This window comes from Phoxinus phoxinus (assembly GCF_949152265.1).
Source record: "Phoxinus phoxinus genome assembly, chromosome: 13".
Classification (NCBI taxonomy): domain Eukaryota; kingdom Metazoa; phylum Chordata; class Actinopteri; order Cypriniformes; family Leuciscidae; genus Phoxinus; species Phoxinus phoxinus.
The window spans coordinates 18,767,403-18,781,371 of NC_136888.1; the positions used below are offsets into that span (position 1 = coordinate 18,767,403).

A 13,969-nucleotide genomic window follows, 5' to 3' on the forward strand; every position below is an offset into this window, starting at 1 on the left:
AAGCACAAATGCAAGCCTTTTAATGGCATAAGCAACAGAGAGAAGCACCAGGTGCCTACGATTACTGTCTTTCGATCTGGTTTTATGTTCAAACAGTTATTGTAGCAGGCATTTTTGGAAAAGTGGTTTCTGACAGCCTGCAATCTGTATTTGCCACAATTTTTTTTAATCGGATTTTTTAAAATGTTTTTGTCTGAAATTATTCTTGAGACCTTCATGAGGCCTTTTAAAACCAAGAATCTTTGATAGTTTTGAGAACATATTTTAATATTCTGAGTAATTCATATCATTGTCTTTATTGCAAGCTGATTTTGGTATAATAGTCAGAAATATATTACTTTAATAATAATAATATCTATCTATCTATCTATCTATCTATCTATCTATCTATCTATCTATCTATATCTATATATATGTATATAAATATATATAAATATATATATATATATATATATATATATGTTTATATGTATATTTTTAATGTTAGTATTGCTATTGACCCGATAAGAAATTTGTCCGATACCGAAAAAAAGAGTTAATTGCAACATGGAGTCGACATGAAATTGCAAAATTGAAAGTCTGTCATATAGGCTACATAAAATAAAAATGCGAACATTATAATTGCGTGCTTGGGACATGGCTTTTAATGGTGAGACTTTTGGTTTTTGTAATCAGGCTTTTAAAAAATTGGATTTAGATTTATCGGCCAATATATCAGTTATTGGCTTTCAAATCTAAAGAATTATCGGTATCTATCGACCAAAATGTTCATATCGGTGCATCCCTAATTCACCCTTCGTAGGGAATTTGATTGACAGCAAAATCCATCAAATCCGCCATTTTGTCCGACAAAGCGGTCAGGAGAATTAGTAGATTAACGGTGGACTTGAATTTGTAAAACGATGTGTAACTGACGTCTTTACGTGGTTAAAACAACATTCCTTCTGATGTTCATTCATGTTTATTTGATGCTATAAATTAACTAGAAGGAAAAGTTGATCAGTTCACGGTCAGCTTTAACTGAGGCAGCGATCTGTCAGAGTCTTTAAAGAGCCACAAAACGGTACTTCTAGTTTACATTTCTTAAAAAAATGACAAAATTTTAAAGTTGAGACTTTGTTTCATTTCCAAAGTAACCTGGTGTGTCCTGTCTGTCGGTGCGTTGTCAGTGTCTGTTGTCAGCTGCACAATGTATTTTTCACTGCGATGTGTGGCGTAAGAGCGTCATGGCTTGTCAGACGTAGCAAGATTAACTGAAGTGCAGGTCTTGCGAATGGTCAATTGTCATGTCATAATAAGCTATAAACCTCTGATTGAGTTTGCATGTTATAAAAGGACTGGAAAGTAGGGTTTATGATTTTGACTTGAAGAAGTTAGCAAGAAGCAGTATAAGATGTGGATTCAGGAACATGTCCTACATACGGACACCTTATGTTTAAAATAATTACACAAATCAACACAGAAATGAAAGGTTCCTTACAACAGACTCAAGGATGATATATGTTTAAAGGGGTCATGACATGAGAAACCAAATTTGCCTTGATCTTTTGGTATATACGAGGTCTTTGTACCATTAAAACGTCCTGCAAGTTTCATAGCTTAAGACGTCCTCCCCATTATAAACGAATCATTTATTTAATCAAGCTCTAAATACAGCTCGTTCTGGATCCATGGTAAGAAGTGACGTCACGGTACGAAGTGACGTACCAGCGTTTGCATATGACCGCCTCCAGCACAAGGCAACTACGCTTAAAGCGCAAGGCAACTACGCTCATTTCGTATCGTTGTCGCGCACTGTGCGCCTCACAAGTGTTCAGTCGAAGGACAGCGAGTGGGTCTGTGTACAAGGAAATTACGATGCCACGCAGATGTGCTGTTCCTGGCTGTGGACAAACAACATCTTTGAATACGCTGCGAAAGATCCAGTCGTCAGGGAAAAATGGATGCACTTTATTTGTTGCGGACGTCTCAGTCACGGCAGTGTTATAGTTTAAGCGATTGTTCTATACATTTAAGGATGACTGTTTTGAGAACAAATCCCAAAATGATGCTGGCTTTGCCAGAAAACTGTTGCTCAAAGATAAGTCCGTGCCTACTATTCTGGGCTCAACAACGACGACGCAAACTGTAAGTAATGTATTTAAAACTTTAAACAACTTTTTAAATACGCTGAATCCGCAATGTTCTGGCTGGGGGCGTTAATAATTGATGCATAGGCACTGACGTTAGCCAATCATAACAGTGGGCGTTAACACTGAACTCTTAAAGGGGAAACACCCCCAAAACAGACTGTTTGAATCAGAGGATGAGAAACAGGGTGGGAAAAGGTCATAAATCGCTACATTTTAAAAGTTTTTTGTAAAAAAAACTATAGTAATACTATAATTGCACCTAAGGGAACATAATAATAAAATAAAAAAAAAACATGTCATGACCCCTTTAAAGGTTTTGACACTTTCTTAAAGGAAGAAAAAAGCGACTTTATATCAGAGGAGAGAACATTCTAAAATTTGAATTACAGTGAATGTTTCTGGCTTTGTGAAGATGACATTTACCCAGAAGACAAAGTAATAATACAATATTATCAAGATTAACATCTTAGAATGAAAATCGGACAAAATGATAAGATGATCGATGATGTAATTTCTGAAAATTGATAGATTATGTCATCTATGCATGTGCGTTCGCCTCGAGTGCACTGGTAAAAGAATGCGTAGGATATGTGCGCAGACGGCCAGGCCACGTAGTCTTTCTTTACAAAGTGACATCGCCAACTACTTGTCTGGTATGCATTGCATAATACAGCGTTATTAATCATTTTTGCGGATCCGTGTGTACGGATCGTTTGGATACCTGAAGGCAAATACTATGTCTAGCTACTGTAAATGCAGGTACACTCGTTTACTCGATCTCTCACAATACCCTACTCTAGCTTTAATGAACAATATCAATGAGATCAAATGTGTTTAAGATGCATAGAACCGTTGGGTGAAGCGGTCATAGCCGTGTTTTATCGTGAATCGTGAATAAATCAGAATCAAGGATTGGAACTAACCGTTTTATAGAACCTTAAAGGGTTCTGTCAGGCTCTTCATATGTAGAACATTTTAGGGGTTTCCAACTTCCCATTATAGTATTATTGTAAGGACTTAGTTTTAATTGATTTTGTTTTAATCCATTTTTAATTTTGATTAAATTATTAATTAAACTGCTCGTAAACCTACTTTATCAGTAGAATAAAAAAAAAATAACCCATTATACATGAACATCAAGAGTATTCAGACATTTCTCCTTATATAGAATCTTTTTGGCATAAAGTGTTCTTTAAAATGAAGTCAAGAACCCTAGGGTTTTATTTTGAATCCAATTGAACCTTTTTTTTTTTCTAACAGTGTGGAGAAGACCCATTTCAGGGTAACTCGGTGCAAGGTGAACGGGTAGGAGAGTTGAAGATTGTCTGTCGCACAAATAGGAACCAGAATGTCTGATTGCTTGAACCACTGAATCTAATTAAATATTGTGAGGAGGAGTGAGGACCAAAGAAGAGGGTCAATAAAAAGGATTAATGTCCTTCACTTCGGAAGAAAAGGATGGACATATTAAATCAGTTTGGGCAGCCCCTGGAGCAGAGACGGGACACAAACTCACTCATTTGGAGAAGAAAAGAGATCTTCCAATGTTGGAAACTCTGTCTCTATTCATCCTTGTCCATTGTCACCTTTTTGTGTTGAATCTCACCGGGGCCGATGCTTGAAGTGTCCAAGTAAAAATGATCTATGAGTGCTTTGTTAGAGAAGAGGCCATTGGGGCAGACAGCAGAAGACCGTTTATTCAGAAAACAAGCTGGAATAATGTACATGACAGGAGCTTTTCAGCTGCTTGGAAACCTTAATGTCTTTGGCTTCATCTCTCTTTCTCTCTCAGTTGGAGCCTTTCACTCCCTGAAGGTGTTACATTTTAGTGAGTGATATGGATTACTCACTGTGTCATGGTAACAGTAACCGTGGAGAGGAGTGGGAGGGGTCAGGGTTCTTTGAGAAACAGGGTCTTACCGTCCAGCTATGTTTATGGGAACCAGGAGCAACCTTAGTCAAGGTCACAAACTGGCTAACCAATCAAACTGGATATTTGAATGCCTCAGGCATTTACCAGTCACACCTCCAAGTGTTACGAAACACACTCTTTGCATGTCTTGCATGTAACTTACCAGTGTGTTGTAATACACTCTTAAAGATAGCCGATGTGAAACCTGCCATCCTTATTAATGCTTAACGTTTTACCTCATTAAATATCCACTTAAATAAAAAACCTTACGTTTGTCACATTGTGCGCATGTTTAGAGGAAACTGCAGATTTAAAAGTGTTTGTTTTGGATCTGACTTCTAAAATACTATTTGATTCAGACGAGCTTCGGTTACAATAACAAAACGCAAGTTTCACTCATCCAAAATCTCAGAAATAACCAGTATCGGAGTGCAGCCTTACGGAGAGACTCAGGAGGAGGTTGCGACTGCACCTGGACGATTCTGATTACTTAGTGGATACATTTATGTAGTTGTTGTGGAGTTACATTGATTCATCTCATCGACTTGCATGTACCGCCATGTTTAACTTTTACACAAGTTGAAAGTTGAGGTCTTTATAAGACAGCTGTGACATTTTTGGTCAAAATACCACAAGGATGAAGCCTGAGCGAGAAATGGCATGCTTTGCTCGAACTTTTGCCATTGCGTTAGAACTGGTTACACTAGATGCACACAGGACCCAATTATAGCACTTAAACATTTAAAATGTCAGATTTTCATGATATGTCCCCTTTAATTTCCCCATTTTCAGTCCTGTAGCCTTTTTTGTTCCATATCTCAAGAATTTGTGGTGCGTTTATTTCTAAATATGTGAATGTATACCTCAGTTAAAATAATTGTTTTATTAGTGCCAAGAAATTCTCCTAGGCCACACACTCACACTCACACTTACAATAGGCCTGTCTCTCTCACTTAAGTGCTTAACACTACAGTATACCGTTGTGTGGCTTCATAAACACGCATATTTAAAGAGCACAGCCTGGGCATTTAAACCCCCTGAAGGCTAAGAAGCAAATCAATGAATTCCCATAGATAGAGCTTGTCGTCTTCTGCCCTCTACACACAGCCGGTTAATGGCGGCCAAACAGCCGTCAGGAGTCTAAGAGAAGTCAAGGTGAACCCCATCAGACACAGGCTGTGAGTTTAATGCTCTGCTCTGCGCCTGACACACACACACACATACACACACACACACACACACACACACACACACACACACACACACACACACACACACACACACACACACACTGCGCACAGCTGCACACAGAGATTATAGTTAATGCTCACGCTACTCTGTGGTCATGCCCGGAGGAGGCTGACAGTTGTTTTGATCGGAGGGAGACTTGGAAGAAAGCGATGGAAGGATGGGGGAATGGAAAAGAATGAATGAGCTAGAAAAATTGGATGAGCTCAGAGATGATGTGTAAGATGTGATATGTGGGTATTTCAACTACATTGCATAACACCAGTGAGGTGTCCAAATATTACACCAATTTGTCCCTGAAAGACATGCAGGTAACTGCTTAGTATATTATTATAATTTTGTATAATATCTTATTTTGTTTAATAATTTAATTTTTTTTAATCTTGTCCCTTAAATTATTTCCTCATCTCTTTATTTACTTAATCAGCTTCTTCATTTTCTTCTTATGTTTATACAAAAATATGCACGTGTGTGTATTTATTCATTCATTATATGCTTTAATATTGCGTTAACATTCATGCCAATTGTTAATTCTGACTCTAAAATAGGCAGGGACAAAGTACAGTGAGATTTCAGACTGGCTGATACTCCACAGATGGCTTTCATTTGCTTGTGCATCAGGGTGTGTTATTAAGGCTGTTCTCATAAAAGGCCTGACCTCCACTTTGTCATCAGTCATTATAGAGATATGAACCAAAGCAGAAGAACTCCAAAATACTCCAGATCTCTTTTCTTCCTCTTTCTTTGGCCACCGTAAATGTGCACTTTGCTGTATGTTTGTGGTGGAACAACTCTCTGAAAGCAGTTGTATTATTGCTGCGGTAATTATAAAAAGCGTGATAATCTCATTGTAGTAATTGTGGGAAGTGTGACTGTGTTTGCCCGGCCGTGGTAATAATTTGAAGTTTGATTGCTGCAGTGTGTGTGTAATTTTATCTTCTTTGTACAGGCACACAACCTATGTTTTCAGTTAGTTCCTTTATTATTCATGAGTACTGTATCAAATTCTCTATATACAATTGTCTATATAGAAAAATGGATGGACGGATATATGGATCACCTTTTGCTAGCATTATTAACTCAACTTCAAGATTAACTAATGCATTTAATGCCCAAGTCGTTCACAAACAGATAAGAACATCGATAAGTACCTGAAGGACAACATGCATTACACTTCAGACAATGCTTGACCATGCTGCTTTCCTGAGCCGCTCAATAAATGTGTTTCACTCAATAAAACCATTACAGACACTGGAAGGGAAGAAATATAGTGCCCTCAAAAGATTAAGCTCACAATGAATTCTGCAAGGTTTCGAGAGCAAAGGAAGAACGCATTACAGCAGCTCCCTGTGATACATCCATCATGTTTTAAACCTTAAAGGTCACCAGGTTTGGACTCTACTGCTAGATGGAAACTGTTGACCTTGATACATTAGAACTTACACACACATACACACACAGGTGATGCATAAACCCATATTATTTTTAAAATACAATACCTTAGAGCTCTGTGAGACACTAAATAGGCCTACATGATTTCATCACCACATGCACACACACTTCCCCCTTCTAGACACACTCCATTCGTGAAATATTACCTAAGCAGGTGATTCAGTATTTTCCAGTGACTAACCGGTACTCCCATCTGATCAGGCATTTTCCAGTGCTGTGAGGAGGGAACCTGCAGAGCTCTCCTGAACATGGCAGGTGAGAACACACTCATTTCACACTCATTTTACACTGAAAACGTGTCATTTTCCAGTAATACAGCAATATTTGCACTCTGAGTGACATTGTGTCTGTCCAGTCAGCTGCTGCCCGTCAGGTTGTTTCAAGGCCTGAAGAGAACACTATTGTTCGTCATATTGTACAGTATTAAGTTCATTCTCATTTTGCGTCACTGTTCCTGTAAAAAAGAAAGAAAGAAAAGCACCGTATTGCTGCAGGAATCTTTATTCATGTCTTTCACTGGCTTCATTAAAATGAGCTCGGCTCTGTGTCTCACAGCAGCAGCTGAGCGCTGACTGTGTAACTTCTGTTTACGGCGTCTTTATAACGTCCTTCTCCTTGGCTGCTTTCTTAGTCTAAGAAAAATTTAAGTTAAAAAAGATGAACTCCAAATCTGTGGACTCGGCCGCATAGTAGAAACTGGCATGTCTTGTTTAAATATGTATATGTGCATGTTACTTTAGTCATTCTGAAAGTGGCATGGAAAGCTAAATAATATTAGTTTAGATACTGGTTTAGTTGGTTTGCTTTAAAGTAATAGTTTTATCATTTACAAACATGTCGTTACAAACTTGTGTAACTTTCTCTCTTCTTTAGAATGCCAAAGGAAACGTGTCTGAGCTGTTCTTTTTAATGAAGGTGAATGGTGACAGACGGCTGTCAACCTCCAAAAAGGATATAAAAAAAAGCACATGAATCATATGACCCATGCACTCAATTCTAATTAAAGTTACACAATAGCTTTGTTTAAGAAACGGAATGAATTTCCATGATTTCATTTGAATTCCTTTCAATAATTAATTAATTATTCACTGAACATGTACAATGTAAAACATTTTAAAAAATGTCATTACTTTCACAACTCCTTAAAATAATTGAACCAATTTTAACTTGATATTATATACGAGAAGTTATACGAGATTCAACTCGTACATATTTGAAATTTGATTTGCATATTGAAAAATTTGAATACTGTGCTAAAGTTCATTGAATTCAGTAATTCAACTTAAAAGGTGAAACTAATATTATATAGACTCATTACATGCATAGTGAGATATTTCAAGCCTTTATTTGTTATAATTTTGATGATTATCTTACAGCTATGGCTTGCACAGAATATTGTGAAAAGGTTTTCATAAGCTGTAAACCATAATCATCAAAATTATAACAAATAAAGGCTTGAAATATTTCACTTGCATGTTATGACTATATATTAGTTTCACCTTGCAAGTTGAATTACTGAAATAAATGAACTTTTGCACAATATTAAAACATTTTGAGTTTCACCTGTACGTGAAAAATTATGGCAGCAACTAAAAATTATTATTATTTTGTTTTGTTTAAGTAGGTAGACATTTTTTAGCGTGTTGCCTTAAATCGATCTTGACAGCTGTGGTGACCATTCACTTTAATTGAATGGAAAAGAGCAGCTTGGAAATTCAGGTATAAATTTCTCCTTTTGTGTTCCACAGAAGAATACGGGTTTTTGAAAAACATGCAGATGAGTAAATGATGACACAATGAACTCTTTCTGTGTTTATCATTATCACAAACTCCTTGTATTGATGTCCGTGTGAGCTGTGTATGTTGTTGTTTTTTGCGACAGAAGGAATATAAAGTGTGTATATTAGAAAGGAACTTGACACGCTTGATTCATTTTGACTCACTGCAAATCTTTCCATTAACTACATCAGCATAACCTCTCAATCATGTCCATTTTGGGCCCAGTAACAAAAGCACCGGCCTTAGCAGGTTCTCGGGTGTCCCAATATTAATGTGAATTACTTTGGTTTCTGTGCAACCGAGTGTTACATAAAGAGCGTCTTTTATTCAACTCCAAAGTGAAGCTATTTTGTTTTTTTATATTTCCCCTCCTCATGCCCATTCCCATATTGCCACAGAAAGCAAATTTCCACATTTGCTGTAATTCTTGCTGTAGTTTCTTTTGCTGAAAGCAGTCAAGACAGGACGTGATTAGCACTTTAAAGTGGAGGGAAGCCCTGTGTGAATATATTAAAGTGTTGCCTAAGATGATAAGACAGACATTTTCAGTAAGTGAAGAAACCGCCTCATTCACATTAACTCAACTAAAAAGCTTAGTGGGTTTTGTACGACCAAACATTTCCAGTGAGACATTGACAAAAGTTTGATTTTACAGTTGCTTATCAAAACCAGATAAAGTCGGACATTAGGGATGTATTGTTGTAATGTATTCACATTTTGTCCTATAGATTAAGATTGGATATTTAATTGCACATGCTCATTTCCACTATTTTTACACTTTGGGGACGTTTACACGACAACAATATGCTTGAAACGGAGAAATTTTTCCTTTGAGTTTTCCGCGTACAGACGACACCATTGTCAAAATGATCCCCATTCACACGGATCTGCGAAAACGACTACAAACGCTGTGTTCTGCTGCCAGGCCATTAGATGACGATGAAACACTATAGACTGAACACATAATATGTATGTGCATGACGTCATCGTCTTCAGCGATTCACGTTTTTGTTATTTACACAGATACTGTTTTCAAAAGTTGCGTTTTCAGGCACCCAAAACGCCGTTGTCGTGTAAATGACCAAAACGCATAAAAAGTCTTATGTTTTTAGTTGAAAAAAGCGTGTAAACGGCCCCATGTGTTTGCCGTCATCTAAATCTCGCTTCGAGTGAATCTTTAAAAACAATAATAATTGAATAATGCTTTTAAATAGTGTCTTCAGCGGTAACAAACTAAGAATGAACAATACTTCTATCTATTAATTTTAATTAATCTCAAAATGTACTACTGCAATATCAAAAGTTGTATCTGTTAACATCAGTTAATGCTCTGAACTAAAATGATAATTTTTATAAAACTAACATTAACAAAGGTTAATAAATGCATATGCTGTAATGCTGTATAATGCATTAACTAATGTTAACAAATAAGACAAAGTGTTAACTCTTTAGAAAATGTTACTATATTTTGACTATAAATATAGAATTCTAATATCCCATTTATTAGTAATGAGCCATAACCTAACAGAAGACTGATCCTGCTTATTGATATCAGCCAGAATGTTCATGTCGATGCATCCCTACGGAGAATGGATGGAATATTGAATAATTTTGTGTAATGATCAAAATGGTCTTCATGAAGAGTGTCATTTTCCATGCTTTCTGCTGTCTCCTGATGTGAAAGGTGTTGTCTTGATGCCCTGATCAGCATGGTGCTGTTTCTTCTGAAATCACAGCTGCAGACACAAGCTGTGACCCCCTTTAGTCGCAATCCCAGGGAGGCAAATGTCCACGAGGAAGCTTTGATATGTTAGCCCTTCAAAAAGACAGACTGTGTCAACAAAGAGATACTCGCTGAAGAAGAAAAAAAAACACCATTGTGTAAGATACCAGAGGTAACTGTAGTTTCTGTTTTTCCTACGGGATCCTAACTCAGGGAAACTAGGGAAAAGGTAACTGAAGAAACCTGTTTCTAGGGAAAAGGTTAGCTGTCGGCCTCCACTGAATTGTGACAGGGCAGAGCTGTAGAGATGGCGATGAGCTGTGAGCATTGTCGTTTCTGCTTCCTTAACTTCTCATTCTGCATAGTTTACAGCTGAGAGTGTGCATGGATATGCATGAGAATATGTGCCTGTGTGATTTGTAAAATCAGAAGAGCTGCTAGCCTAATTTTACATTCCTTTGAACTGATTGGAAGCCACTTAGAACTGGCGAGGACCATCTGGGAAGTACCTGTGTTTTTGAGAGAATAACAAGAGCTGAAATGTCCATGTGACATGCTTTGAACATCTGTTACACACACATTTGTGAGATTTCTGAGTTTGATTTTTAATTGGTTAATGAATTCTTATTTTGTGGGATGGTATTGATTAAGTTTAGGAAGAGAATGGTTTGTATTGGAGGGCACAATGGTGACATTACTGTTGTGCATCTTGAGACATTTTTAATATAATGCCAGTGCAAGTTGCTTTCAGTTTAAACAGCTCAAACATGCGTTTTAGTCTGGGACTAGGCTTAAGCCTTAGTTGTTGTTGTTTTTTCAGTTTTAAATAAACTTCCAAATTACCAAATTAAATGTAAAAAAAGATACGGTTTAGGGTTTGAGCAGCGGACTGTACTGTTGCTATAGTAACCACTGGCAAACACGATTTCTGTTAGGTGTCTAGTAGTGCATTCTGGTGCAGACTTTTGTGCTTACTCACACGTTGTTTGAAAACACTGTTGAAAATGAACTTCGCAAGGCTCCCCTAAATCTTTTTTGACTTTCTTTGAGGGTATCAGAGACTTAATAAGGGGGTCAGACCCCACCATAACTAAAATACTGAATCTCTGTATTTTAAACCACTCACTTTTCATACAAAATGTATCTTGCACCTGTAGAATCTCAGATTTTTTACAATAAGAGTTTATTTGATTGACAGCTAAAGAAAGTCTACCAGTGCTCATGCTCATAATCGCTATGCTAATGACAGCATGTTATTCACAAGGAGGTGAAAGCGTAGGCTACAGTTTCTCTATAAGAGAGGCCGACACAGGTTAAGAACAAAAACGTCAGACGCAATTATAACACTCCTGATAAGAGATCTATTCAGTGTCTGCCTTCATTTGAATAACCACAGAATGTAGACTATATGTTCAATAGCAGTCTTTGATTTCTGTTGAATATCAGCATTAGGCCCACACTGTGTCTCTAGGCAATAGAAGTTACATGACTGCACCATGCTGGGCTAGCTCAACTTAAAGTCACCATGAAATCAAATTGACCATTCTTATTTTTTAAAGTGCCCCTATTATGCTATTTTAAAGTTTCCTAATGTTGTTTTGGAGTTTATAGGTTTACATGCATCAAAGGTAAAAAAACTGTTTCTTTTTCTCATAATATACATTTGCACATCACCAGATTTTCGATGATTCTCAAACGCCTCGCCAGATGAAGCAATCTCTCTAAATACCTCCTTTCCACAAGCTACTCTGCTCTGATTGGACAGACAGTCTGTTGTGTTGTGATTGGTTTAGCGCGTACAGCACGCATAGAAAACAAAAACTCTCATTGCCATAACAACGTCAGCTCTGCTTGTCCTGAGGCTTCCTACACCGTAAACTTAACACAGTAACGAACAATGACGTCGATTCTACCATATCAATGCGAGCGCGAGTCCGATGATGAAACTAGAAGAACTATTCATTCAACCCGAACCTCCATCACAAGGACGACTTGACCAGGACGTTTCTCAGTGATACACCACTCAGTTTGAGGTACATTATGAGATGTTGCACCTGTAATTCCTCACTATCAGCATTAACCAGTGCATGTCCATCAACCGATTATTTTACTTGTACTCATTTATTTACGGAGTATTTTTCTAATATATTGCGGTGAACACGTGTAAACTGTATCAGTAACAGTGCATGTATGCAATGTATACATTAGCCGAGCTCTAGCGTGAATGACTGATGTAACATAAACGTTGGTAAAACAAATCTTGCTCCATGCCTAATTTTTCCTCAAAGTAGTGAGAACGACACTGTAACAAGGTTAGATGTTCTGGGAAGAAGGAGGCGGGAACCGGCGAACATTCAACAACTTTAATAACATAATAAAACAAATACAAAACGAAAGTATAAGCCAGCAGCCCCTCGTGGACGACTGCTGGCCACACAAAACAGAAACAACTCATCAAATAAAATCAGGCCTGTTCCTCTCTCGGTCTTCAATCGTCGCTCCTCCTTTATGCCTCCGCTCCTCCGTGAGAGATACGAGACGCCGTTCTCTCACGTCCCTCGACCTCGTCCTGCTCGCCACTGGCACAGTTTTAGGTCATTGGAATGTGGCCCACAACTGATTAGCAGAAGTATTTCAGAAGTTTTCCCTAGTGTATGCGCGCGCAATAAGTGGCCGGACAATATGCTAATGTTTCTCTTGACGTCACGACGAAACGGCTTATGACTCGTTTGAAAAACAATAACTTTATATACGGTGCACTTTCAGATTTAAAACTTTGCAGGATGTTCTCTTTTTCTTAGAGCTATGTTACACGAAAGCCAGGTAATTTTCAAAAATCCATATAGGGGCCCTTTAATGAAATATTGCAGTATTTATTAAAAGATTTATCCGTGCACATCGTTATTTAAAAAAATTCATGTGCTCTTGTAATCTTTTATCAAAGTAACTTCCCCTCCCTCTCGCAGTGACTTCTCTTCTCTGATGATGTTTATTGGCGTGAGGGCGGGGCATCCTGTCACTCACACGAGATCACAGGAATAGCAAACCATCCAACGATCCAATCAATTCCAGATCGACAAAATCAAGTCCCGCCCTTCCTTTATTTCAGATTCGAGTTTTAGAACTTAAGCGAACTTGAGTATACATCACAATAGGGCAGAAAACAACTCAAAACTGAAAGATAATCTGTTCTCCATATCTCGACAAATGATCTGTGACCTCTCCTTGGTCTTCAGAAGACGAGCGATCTAGAGCGGGCAAATGTGCTAGATTTCTGGTGCAGCACTGTACCTCAATTGAATGACTCCCCATGTCAGGGTAAACGAGAGGGTTTCTGATAATTATGGTAATTACCTTTAAGTATCCGAGCCCAAGACCATTAAAACGTTCTTATATAAATATGAAACAGCGGTGCAACGTGTGCTGACAGCTCCTGTGGTCCTGCATGCCCACTCGAACCTTTCTGCTCAACAACCCCCTGCACTTTATTCACATATACACACGCAGACAGTTGCACAGAAATCTCTCCCTTCATCCCATCTTTCGCTCTCCTCTATTCATCTCTGATCCCTTCTGCACATGACAGACCGCAGCTGGCTTTGAGTTCTGTCCCTGTTACTCCCCGTCTTTTCTTTCTTTCTGTACACAGACAGACAGACAGCGTTTATCAAAGGCAATGAGACCGTTAGTTTGATGGATTGTCTATTATAAAGTTGCTGGAAT

The 13,969-nt window shown here is 37.9% G+C and overlaps 1 protein-coding gene across 2 annotated transcripts in view; it reads left to right on the plus strand.

The window, feature by feature from the left end:
- Positions 1–13,969, plus strand: part of slc8a1b (solute carrier family 8 member 1b) — a 119,845-nt gene that overhangs the window by 15,112 nt on the left and 90,764 nt on the right. Inside the window, exon 2 of one of the 2 annotated variants that reach the window (XM_079633207.1) lies at positions 6,946–6,999. The exons of the other annotated variant lie outside the window; for it this stretch is intronic. The gene's annotated coding sequence lies outside the window, so the exon portion shown is untranslated. The remainder of the gene's footprint in view (positions 1–6,945; positions 7,000–13,969) is intronic. 2 annotated transcript variants of the gene reach the window in all.